Raw genomic sequence first — 11,513 nt, forward strand, 5'->3', positions numbered from 1 at the left:
ACATTAGACGCTCATCCATTATGAAAATATGCCATCTTAGAACTGAAAAATATAACCTAGGCAGGTGTTTGTTACATGCAATTAAAGAGTAACCTGGCTGGTAGAGAACAACATAAACATAAAAGGTATTTTCTAGATGAGACTCATCCAGATTAATATCCTGCTGCCCTAAAACCCAAAACAACTTGGTTTTAAACTTTAATCCACTCATGAATTGATAAAACAAGCAGGATCAAAATAGAAATGCTATGTTTTATTTTACATTTCCATATATTTGATCTATTTCGTAATCCATTGATCACTAAGATTGTTCAGGATTTTTGGGTGAGTCAAAAAACCTTCAGAATATCAGAATTACAAAGTTTGAAGGGCTCTTGGAGGGTCTGGTCTTCTAGTCCAGCCCCCTGTTGAAGCTGGAGAGCCTATACCATTTCAGACAAATAGTTGTACAATCTTTTCTTAAAAACCTTCAGTGTCGAGAACACACAACTTCTGGAGCCAAGTTGTTCCACTGATTAATTATTCCAACTGTCATAAAATTTCTCCTTCTTTCAGTATTGGTTTTCTTCTTGATTAGTTTCCATCCATTGCTTCTTGTCCTGCCTTCGGGTGCTTTGGAGAATAGGTTGACCCCTTCTTCGTTGTGGAAGCCCCTGAGATATTGGACCAATGCTATTATGTCACTCCTATTTCATCTTTTCATTAAACTGGATATACCCAATTCCTACAACCATTCTTCATATATTTTAGCCTCCAGTCCCCTAATAATCTTTATTGCTCTTCTCTGCACTCTTTCCAGAGTCTCAACGTCTTTTTTATATTGTGGCAACTAAAACTGGATGCACTATTCCAAGTGTGGTCTAATCAAGGCATTACGACAGCATTCTAACACTTCATATGATCTTGATTCTATCACTCTGTTAATGCCGCCTAGGACTGTGCTGGCTTTTTTGGCAGTTGCTGCACACTGTTGTCTCATATTTAAGTGATTACTTTCATTAGAAAGTGATTTAAGTGATTACTTTCATTCCAAGAATCCATCCCAATTTAAGAAGACTATATTGATGGGTTCACTTCTAATTATGTGATAATTTTTACTCCATATAATATGTTATATAGCTAGTCATGACTTTGGAATATGCATTATCAGGTTATCAAAATATTTTTTTCATGAATTCACCTAGCCACCTTTGATCTTCATCATACTAACCTGTACTTTTCAAGCTGTCTCCTGGATCGCTATTTCACATTTGAATTTTTAAAGGACTCTTAGAGAGATATCCTCTGACTTGGTTTATCAATTAGAACTACAACAAGAATATTCAGTCTGAGAATCAGAAACAACTGGGGGTCCTGAAGAATACCATAATAATGAGATGTCCAAACAGCCAATAATTAAATACTCAACATCTAGTTTAATTTAAAATGCAATTGAAAACTTGTGAGTTTTGACATTCTTGTCCCCAAAACTTGCAAAAGTTTCTACAGGAACATGAATGTCTTACTAGGGTTGGCAGTTTCATCAGATTTCAACCATTTAAAAGAAAAGAGAAATGTAAATTAATTTTTCTTTAATTTTAGGAACCTGCAGGCATCTTCAGAAGATCATTATATGAGTCACTTTGGCCAAGCCATTATGCTACTGACTCCACTCTAATTCATTCTAGTTCTGAAAATGTTTCAGAGGAAATGTACATAAAGAAGATTAGAAACAATTGTATTGAAACGTAATTTCTTGGCATTGTTCCATTCGGTTTCTCAGCAGTTATGGGTGCAGTCACTGCTCAAAGTCTCAGCCTAATCTAGAAATCTCAGGTGTCCAGCAAAATCAGTCAGTTGTTACTTGGGTTAAGCAAGGTAGACCCTTAGCATTAGCCAAGGTATCTATCAGATTTTGGCAGTCAGTGGAGGGCATCAGATGGTTAGTTACATGAACTTTCTTTTGTAGTTTTAGTGTCAGGGATTGGAAGAGGTTCTTATCATATTTCCCACCTCATAGACTAAAACAATTCCCTTAATTTTGAGGTACTATGCCCCTGACCTAGAACAGGGCTCGGCAATCTTAAACACTCAAAGAGCCACAAAGGTCCTAACTGGAAGCCCCCCGTTCAATTCTGGAGCCAACCAGAAGTCTGGTTCCCCCACCATAGAGTCTCCTTCTAGCGTGGCATCCTTTTCCCTCTACCTGTCCTAACTTAAAGCCCTATCAATTGTGGAGCTGACTGGAAAACCCGCCCCTTGCCATAGAGTCTCCTCCTGGCACGCTGTGCTTTCCCGCCTCCCAACTGGAAGCTTCTCTCAAAATTGTGGTGCTGACTGGCGACAGGGAGCCACAGTAGAGAGATGAAACACATGCGGCTCCAGAGCTGCGCATTGCTGACTCCTGACCTAGAACAAAACATAGTTTATGTTTTGAGGCTAACTCTTTGCCTCAAAAAATGAAATATATTGAACCAGCCTTGAGTGGAAATTCCATGTATTGTAGAATACCAGGCCCAGTGAGATAGTTTGCCTATAGAAAGAAGCAACGAAAGGCTAACTCTGTGTGGCACTGAGAATCACAAAGTTAGGGAAACTCTCTGAAAATATCTACTTCTGATGAGGTATTTTGGCCTGAGGCCATCAAAGGTCAATGATGTATGTCAAGGTTATAGCATATCTTAAAGATATAAGATATAGCATCTTTCCTTTCAATACATGCATGGCAGTGATGCAATGCTGCCGGTTTAACAACCCGTTTGGTGGGCCTGCACTTTGCAGCGCTGAAAATGGAGCATTTAGAAGCTCAGCTGCTTACCTTCCAAGTCAGCGACAGTAAGTCGAACAGCGACGGGGAGAGAATCAGCTGTGCCACATGGTTGAGATGAGCTAGAAAGCAGGAAATAAAGGACAGGATAGGGTGGGGGCATGGGGGGGCAGCTGATCGTCAGCTACCGGTTTGCCTGAACCAGTCCAAACTGGCTGAATACACCTCTGATGCATGAGAATAAAATTACAGAGACTTCTTTCAAACCTCCAAGACTGTACAAACTCACATCAGGGGTGGGTTCCTGCCAGTTCTAACCTTTTCTATAGAAGAGGTTCCACAAATCTACAGTGCCGTTTAGAACCGGTTCCAGCTCCCTCCCCCCGCCTGTCCGCACATCATCAAGATGAAGAGCGAGAGGAGGAATTCTGGGAGTTGAAGTCCACAAGTCTTAAAGCTGTCAAGTTTGAACACCCCTGGGGTTTTTTTTCCTAAAGGGGTAGGGGTGCAAGGGTCTTGTAACTTGACAGCTTTAAGACTTGCACACTTCAATGCCAGAGTTCCTGAGCCAACATGACTGGAGGAGGAATTCTGGGAGTTGAAGTCCACATCTTAAAGCTATCAAGTTTGAACATCCCTGGGGTTTTTATTTCTAAAGGGTTAGGAGTGCAAGGGTCTTGTGACTTGACAGTTTTAAGACTTGCGTGCTTCAAATGCCAGAGTTTCTGAGCCAACATTTTGGTTGCTAAGCAAGAGCGTTGTTAAGTGAGTTTCACCACATTTTACAAGTTGGCCATGCCCACCCAGTCACATGGCCGGCAAGCCACTCCCACCTGGTCACATGGCTGGAAAGCCACTCCCACCCAGTCACATGGCTGGAAAGCCACTCCCACCTGGTCACATGGCCAGCAAGTCACTCCCACAAAGCAGGCCACACCTACAGAAGAGGTTCTAAAAAAATTGAAACCCACCACTGACTCACATGAACTTCCTACTTTGCAGCCCGATACGCTATATCTTACTTGTGAGAAAATCTCAGTGAGCTTAATAGAGGATTATTGATTGGCTGAAGTTGTAGAGGTTTGTATGATGAACATTTAAGTGCTCCCAGACCTGCAGTAACATTCATCAAAGGATGAAAGTGGACAGCCTCTAGATAAAACCTGGATGGCACTTCTGCATTGAAACAAATGGCTCAATTGCTCTGCTGCTCAAGGAGACAATCTCCATCTCCTCCCTCCCTTCTACTTTCACTGGCTGCAATCAGAGGGAGACTGTTTTTGTCTTTAAGCTTTCCTTGACTGTCATAAGAGTAGATAAAGCAAACAAAGAGAAGAGAAGATCCAGTTAGTAGCTGCCCATCAGACAGAATGAGCCATATATCCACATTTATAGAGGGTAGTTCTCCATTTGAAAGACTATCCAGTCCAAATGAAAGATCGGGGGGGGGGGGGGGGAGATGGGGACTCTATAACCAGTGGTGGGATTCAACCGGTGTAACAACTGGTTCGCTTTGCACACACTTTGAGCAGGCACATTGCATTGCAAATCAGCACTAAATCTTACTTTTTCCTGCAGCTCCAATGAGTAAAACAGCTGAGATATGGCACAGGTGGCACACAGGTGGCACACAGAGCCTTCTCTGCAGGCATGCCAGCCATCGGCAAGCAGCTCCACCAGAATGTTTGTGTGCCTCCCGCAGGCCAGCTGATTTTCAGGTCTCTGCCACGCATGCAGGAGATGTGCAGGTATGCGCAGGGGGTGGGGGATTGCGCGTGCATGCATAGGAATGGGGGGAGCATGGGGTGCTCCCCCTTCACCAGAGCCCATTTTTGCTCCCAAGAGACTGCAGGAAGGCCTACTAGGCCCAAAATGGGCCATGGGGGGGTGTCACATGCACATGCACAGGGGGCCGGGGCACAGGAGGGTCACACGTGCATTGCATTACGGGTGCGGGTTTTCGCGGTGACAAATAGGTTACCCATCACTAAGTCCTACTCTACCAAGATCTACAGTATTTTTTGAAGTATAAGACACACCTTCCCCCCCCACAAAAAAAGAGAGTGAAATTTTTTTGCCTCTTCCTCCCCCCCCCCCCCCCGTCTGCAGGAGCACTCTACAAGCCTCCCAAAGCCAATGCATGCTCTATTTTTTGCAAAAAAAATGAAGCGTGCAGAGGGTTTGGGACACCTACAGAGTACAAAAACTTTTTTAAAAAATCTTGGTGCGTCTTATACTCCGAAAAATATGGCATATGCCCAATACGGTAAGGTTCAAGAAGGTCTGACCCAACTCCCTCCTCAGCTGGAGATTAGGAAGAAGAAAAAATACCTCTCTAGTTAGGGCCGCCATTTTGTGAAACTATTGATCCCAGGAGTTTCAGGTTTAAATACCATTAACCCTGCATGTGCTTTTGGAACAGTTTTTGGGCTCTGAGACCGAGGACACCCTGAGGTTGGGGAAAATATCTGTCTTTCAAAAACTAAGGTGGGAAGCTTTTCTTTTTTTTTTCTTTTATGATTTCCCCCCCCCCCCCAAACATGAACTGCTCTGGGCATTTCAGCAGAAGCCATAAATAACTAAAATGGACTTATAATGGAGGTGTGGATGGGGGAACTCAAAGGTTTGGGGGAGAGGATGAGTTTGCCTGCGGGAGTTTATGATTAGCCTTGGAATTCTGCCAACCCAGCGTCCACCTGGGCGGAACATTTCAAAGCCCTTAAATATTGGGCAACACACACACTGTTCATGTGAACTTTGTGCTCCCTGATTCTGGTGACTTCACCTTGTTAACACAGCAGTGTTTAAAGTCCACCGCAAAAGCACACTCAAAATACCTCCAGTCTTGCTATCACGATCCCACTACCACCGCTTCTGCTCCTGGAGATTTCCTGGGACCAATTTTGTTTTGTCCAACTTCAACATGAAGCTGTTCATCGGGGCACTGATTCTGTGCTTATCTCTGAGTCAAGGGAGATGCACTGAAGAAATCCTGCAGGATATTCCCATCCCTCCTTCTCAATCGCCAGAGGACAGCTCCTACTCCGACTGGGGGATTGGGACCATCCGGGATGGCATTGACGCTGTTAATGGCTATTTTGACTTTGTCTCAGAGCTGTTAGGAGGGAAGAATGGAGTCTGTCAATACAAGTGCAGATACGGTAAGTATTTCTGCTACTGCTCCTTTCATATTCAGTCAAATGTTTTTTTTTTTTGTTGACAGTTCTTGTTTCCTTGATTTGTTTGACTAGATGCTTTAATGATGAGTAATTGACCAAAACACTGTATTCTTACTGTCATGTTTTATTTTACTTCCCTGAACTGTTGCACTTTTATGATGCAAATTAGTGTATTTGAACTCAACACTGCCTCTATTTTCATGAACATCATTACTTATTTCATCTGCAAGAATGGCTGTATCTTGCTATTCCTTTAAATATCATGTTTGTAGTTTCACTTATTTCAGCCAAACAACTAATACTAAACAGTCAGCATTACTCTTCAGTTGCAAAGACTGGGATGCATATCATTTTTCTAACAAGTTGCCTTGTTTTCTAACAAGTTAGAACTGTCCCCTCTTAGAAAGGGACAGTTCTCTTTACAGTATACTTCTGTAATTAAAACGTGGTATGTTGGCAGAACATGGTTGTCTATTTTGTCTTACTAATTGAATTGTTCTACTTCCCATTCATTTTAAGAAGTCAGATTTGTCAAAATGCCAACTTATTTTCTGTACTATGTGAGCTTTTGAATGCCTTCTAGTTTTGTAGGATCACTGTACATCCTTCCACCCTCAACCTACAACATTGGGGGGAATGGGGTATTGTTTACACGGCTGAAGGGTACAAAGTTGAGAAAGAATAATTAGATTATGAACTTATGGATTTCAGTTTTGAAACATTGGACTACAACCGTATGGATTCCCATAGACCACATGTAATTCCCCTTTCTTCTTGCATAGACCCATAATCCCTGTCTTTTTTTTTTTACACCTCTCACTTAATGACCACCCATAATCTAAGACAGAGGTCTTCAAATTTGGCAACTTTAAGACTCGTGGACTTCTGGGAGTTGAAGTCCACAAGTCTTAAAGTTGCCAAGTTTGGGGACCCCTGATCTAAGAAATGAGTAACACACACCACTGATTTCTAAGTGCAAAGAGCAATGAAAAACAGTGACAATAATCAGGATGGCAAGGGAGTGAGGGCTTCTTAGCTAGATGTGTGAGTGAGTGAGTGAAAGAGTGGATGTATTATATAAATATGTGTGTGGGCGTGCATTCACATTTGTTATAGCCCTATCCATCAGCCTTGCTTAACTGTGCATTCCTTGAATGGTTTCTCAGTATAAAATCATAACATGTTCCCCATCCATTCAAAAACTCAGAAGGACTAGGGGAGACATGACAGCAGTGTTCCAATATCTCAGGGGTTGCCACAAAGAAGAGGGAGTCAAACTCTTCTCCAAAGCACCTGAGGGTAGGACAAGAAGCAATGGGTGGAAACTAATCAAGGAGAGAAGCAACTTAGAACTGAGGAGAAACTTCCTGACAGTTAGAACAATTAATCAGTGGAACAGCTTGCCTCCAGAAGTTGTGAATGCCCCAACACTGGAAGTCTTTAAGAAGATGTTGGATAGCCATTTGTCTGAAACGGTATAGGGTTTCCTGCCTAGGGGTTGGACTAGAAGACCTCCAAGGTCCCTTCCAACTTTGCTATTGTATTGTATTGTATTGTACTGCATTGTATTGTATTGTATTGTATTGCTAACAGGTTGAGGAAAATCATTTGCCCCGACTATCCATTTGGATTCAGGGCCCAAGTAACTTCTGGAATGGCGTTTTTTCTGTGTGATGCTGTCAAGACTGATGTTTCCTCTTATAGAATACAGAGTCCCACTCCATTCTTCTCCCTGGCAAAAGCTAAAAATGAATTTTGGGATCGGTAAAATTAACACACACACAGGTCCTTGTGATGCATACCTAGTCCCTCGTGGCTGTGAAATGGCAACAGAAAAAAAGCACAGATAATCTTGTTGGATGCAAAGTATTACATTCTTGTTCCTTCTTTGTTCTTCTGGTTTGCTTGATAATGTATATTGTTTTAATTAGGCTTTCTACACTCCATTAGCCTCTGAAATTGGTACTAATGAATTCCCCAGCTACTGTTAATCAACTCCCTACCTTTCTTTTTCCCACTCATATGGCTAATAATTATTTACTCTGATTTCCTTCTCTTTTACTTTAAGGTTAAAAAAAAGGAGACATTTGATTCACATGTAGACATGCCAAGGTACATAGAAGATTCAATGCCAGTTCTTACATTATCACAATAAAAAACATGTTATTCTAATATCCTCGTTAAAGAGCTGAGATTGCTTAGGGTGATTTGTACTTTAATTGCTTCATTTACATGATGGCAATATGCTCTGTATACCACTCTCCTTGAAAAGTGTTTGAGACACTACAGATGGTGCAAACTATAGCATTTTGGCTTTGATCAGATGAGTGTTTTGAAGATCATGTTGGAACAACTTTACCAGCTTCCAGTTATTTATTTATTTTTTTTGACGTAAATCAAGTTGTCCCTCTTTTTAAGCTCTGAAATCCGTGGAGTCAGCTCTAGGGGAGCTGAAGGATCATTTCCTTTCTTATTAAATTACATTGCCCGTAACCTATTATAATTGTCATCAGCCTTGTTCTAAGTTCATGTCTTTGGCGGGGTCTACTTTGCATTGGAAGTCCCCTTTGAGGTGCTATTTCTCTGAAATGCAACCGCTAATCAGCAGGCATCCATATCGAACCATTTAGCACAACATCCACTGTGCTTAAAACATGAGCCCAAGACACATGGTACGATAAAGCCTTTTGCTTCGTCTTTTGCAGCCAGTGATTCTGCTGTTGTGTTTGTTTGAAAGGTCTGTTAAACAACTCGAAACGTGCAGCTCTGTTCATAGAAACAAAGTTTTAACATTAAAATGGTTAATATTAATGGTTAAACTTTAACTGGGTGTTTGTGCACAGGGTTATATATCTGAGTTCCTGTTCTTTTGAATAGCTCAAAATATTGTTTCTCAACCTGGCATCTTTAAGGTGTCTGGATTTCAACTCTCAGAAGTTGTCCTTCTCAGCTTCCTGACTCTGGGTGGCAAGCTGCAGTTAACAAAATAAAATAGTAGCAATAGCAATGGCATTTATATACCGCTTCACAGTGGTGAAATTCAACATTTTTTGCTACCGGTTCTGTGGGCGTGGCTTGGTGGGCATGGCAGGGGAAGGATACTGCAAAATCTCCATTCCCACCCAGCCCACTCTGGGGCCAGCCAGAGGTGGTATTTGCCGGTTCTCTGAACTACTCAAATAACCTGTCAGAACCTGCTGAATTTCACCCCTGCCACGTCACAGTGCCTTACAGCCCTCTATAAGTGGTTTACAGAGTCGATATATTGCCCTCAACAATTTGGGTCCTCCTTTTACCCAACTCAGAAGGACGTAAGACTCAGTCAACCTGGAGCTGGTAAGAATCGAACTGCTGGCAGTTGGCAGAATTAGATTCTAACCACTGAGCCACTACGGCTCTTAATATATTGTTATTAGTAATAATATGACACTGAATACAAATTGGCAGCTGAGGCAAAAAAACATCGCAAGCACGAGCACATCCCCATCCCATCCACATTTGTTATGGCATAATCAAGTCTTCAGAAGCTAATCTTCTATCTGGGGAGAGTGGATCGGGGATGAAATTCAGCAGGTTCTGACAGGTTCTGGAGAACAAGTAGCGGAAATATTGAGTAGTTCAGAGAACTGGCAAATACCACCTCTGGCTGGCCCCAGGAGTGGGGAGGGAATGGAGATTTTACAGTATCCTTCCCCTGCCATACCCACCAAGCCACGCCCACAGAACCGTTAGTAAAAAAAAAAATTTGAATTTCACCACTGGAGTGGATGCGTAATAGAATGTGTTGATGACTTTGGGAAATGAGAGGAACGCCACCCTAATTGATCAAATGCTTAAAAGTGGGAGTGGGAAATCTGTACTTTCACTTTTGCAGAATTTGTGGATTTATTGGTGTCAGAAGCATCATTATTAAAAGTTTATACATAGGTATGGATGCATACATAAGAACAAAAAATTTTAAAAGCATACAAGCTTTTAAGCCGTGCTTGTCCAGAAGCGTGCAGCATCAATTGCATTCTGTTGTACTGTCATAACAGTACATTGGGCAGGGCACAAGGGCAAATATCCACGGGTGTGTCATTGTCTGTAAATCTCCACACTCACAACAGGCAGAAGGCAGCAAATATCCCCATTTATTCAAATCTCTCTCCTGCTCTTGCTGTAGCCATGCACAGTCTATTTAGCGATTGCCAAACTTCTCAGTTTTCATCATGGCGAGGTAGGTTCCAGGCCAGAGGTGGGTTCCTACCGGTTCGGACTGGTTCGGCCGAATAGGTGGTAACTTTTTTGCATACACCAAACCGGCAGTAATGCTGGCAGCAACCCACCCCTGTTCCAGGTTCCTCTGCAAGTTACATCTAGTGTTGGTCTTTTGTAGCATGTAAGATTAACTTGGATGGAATCTTACCACGAGGGGTTGGGGGGGTTTCACATGGGTTCGGGTGATCATCTAGCTAGGATTCTGCCCGGTTCGGTGAACCCCCAAATGTCACCCCTGGCTGGCCCAACCCCTCCCACCCCACCCCACCCCTCCTAGAAGTCTCCACGTCACCTATTCATCATGCCAGGTAAGTGTAAGGCCTGCACGGAGGCTCAAGGATGGGGGAAACGGGTCTACCAGAGGTTCTGGTAATCCGGAAACGAGCCTATTTCTGGCCTCCGGAGCCCGGGGAAGCAGTTTTCGTTCTTCCGAAGGCTCGAGGAAAACCTCCGGAGCCTTGGGAAGGTGAAAAATGCCCCCCACCCCCACCATGGTGCAAAAGGCTGACTAGGCCACGTCCACCATGGTCACGCCCACCCAGCAACGGGGCAGTGAACTTGTTGCTGCGATTTTTTGAAGCTCACCCCTGATCATGCTTCTGGTTTAGTAGGAGGACTGATATCAATCTTGCAACTCTGAAAATACAAACTTCCCACTGTCAGATTTAACGGCTTGATCCGTTAGATTGAGTTCTCCTTATGTTTCTCCTTCTGGCTATTAAGCCACCGGGGGCTCCTGCTTCTCTTTTCTGATTGTTTCCTACTGTAGACAGCATCTCTTCCCCTCAATCCCCAAAGCCATCAACACATTTTGTCACAGGTGCCCCAACAGGAAATGCTTTATCTTCCCAGATGACCTTTTTAAAATATACAGATATGCCTCTCCCACCAGATCTGATAAGATGAGGAGACACAATCTGGGAGACATGGTCCCTCAGATACTTCTAACTTTGTTACTGGATGATTTGTATGCTTTAATGTTTACACAGCATTGACTTTCCTCATTTAAAAAACAACAACAGGTTGCCATGATAAACTTTAATGGATGATTACATTGTACATTACTAAAGGCACCTACTAGGGTGCAATTTATAAATTGAAAATGTTGTCATACATATACATACATACATACATACACATATACATATACATATACACATACACATATATACATGCATACATACATACATATACATATACATATATACATACATACACACACACACACACACACACACACACAATATACTGTACATTGAGTCAGAAATCTGGCTTAAATGGGGATTCAATGTAAAATATGCCTCTTGCCTCCTAAAATAAAGAGTCCC

This window comes from Natrix helvetica (genome assembly GCF_964273705.1).
Source record: "Natrix helvetica genome assembly, chromosome: 5".
NCBI classification, from domain to species: Eukaryota; Metazoa; Chordata; class Lepidosauria; order Squamata; family Natricidae; genus Natrix; species Natrix helvetica.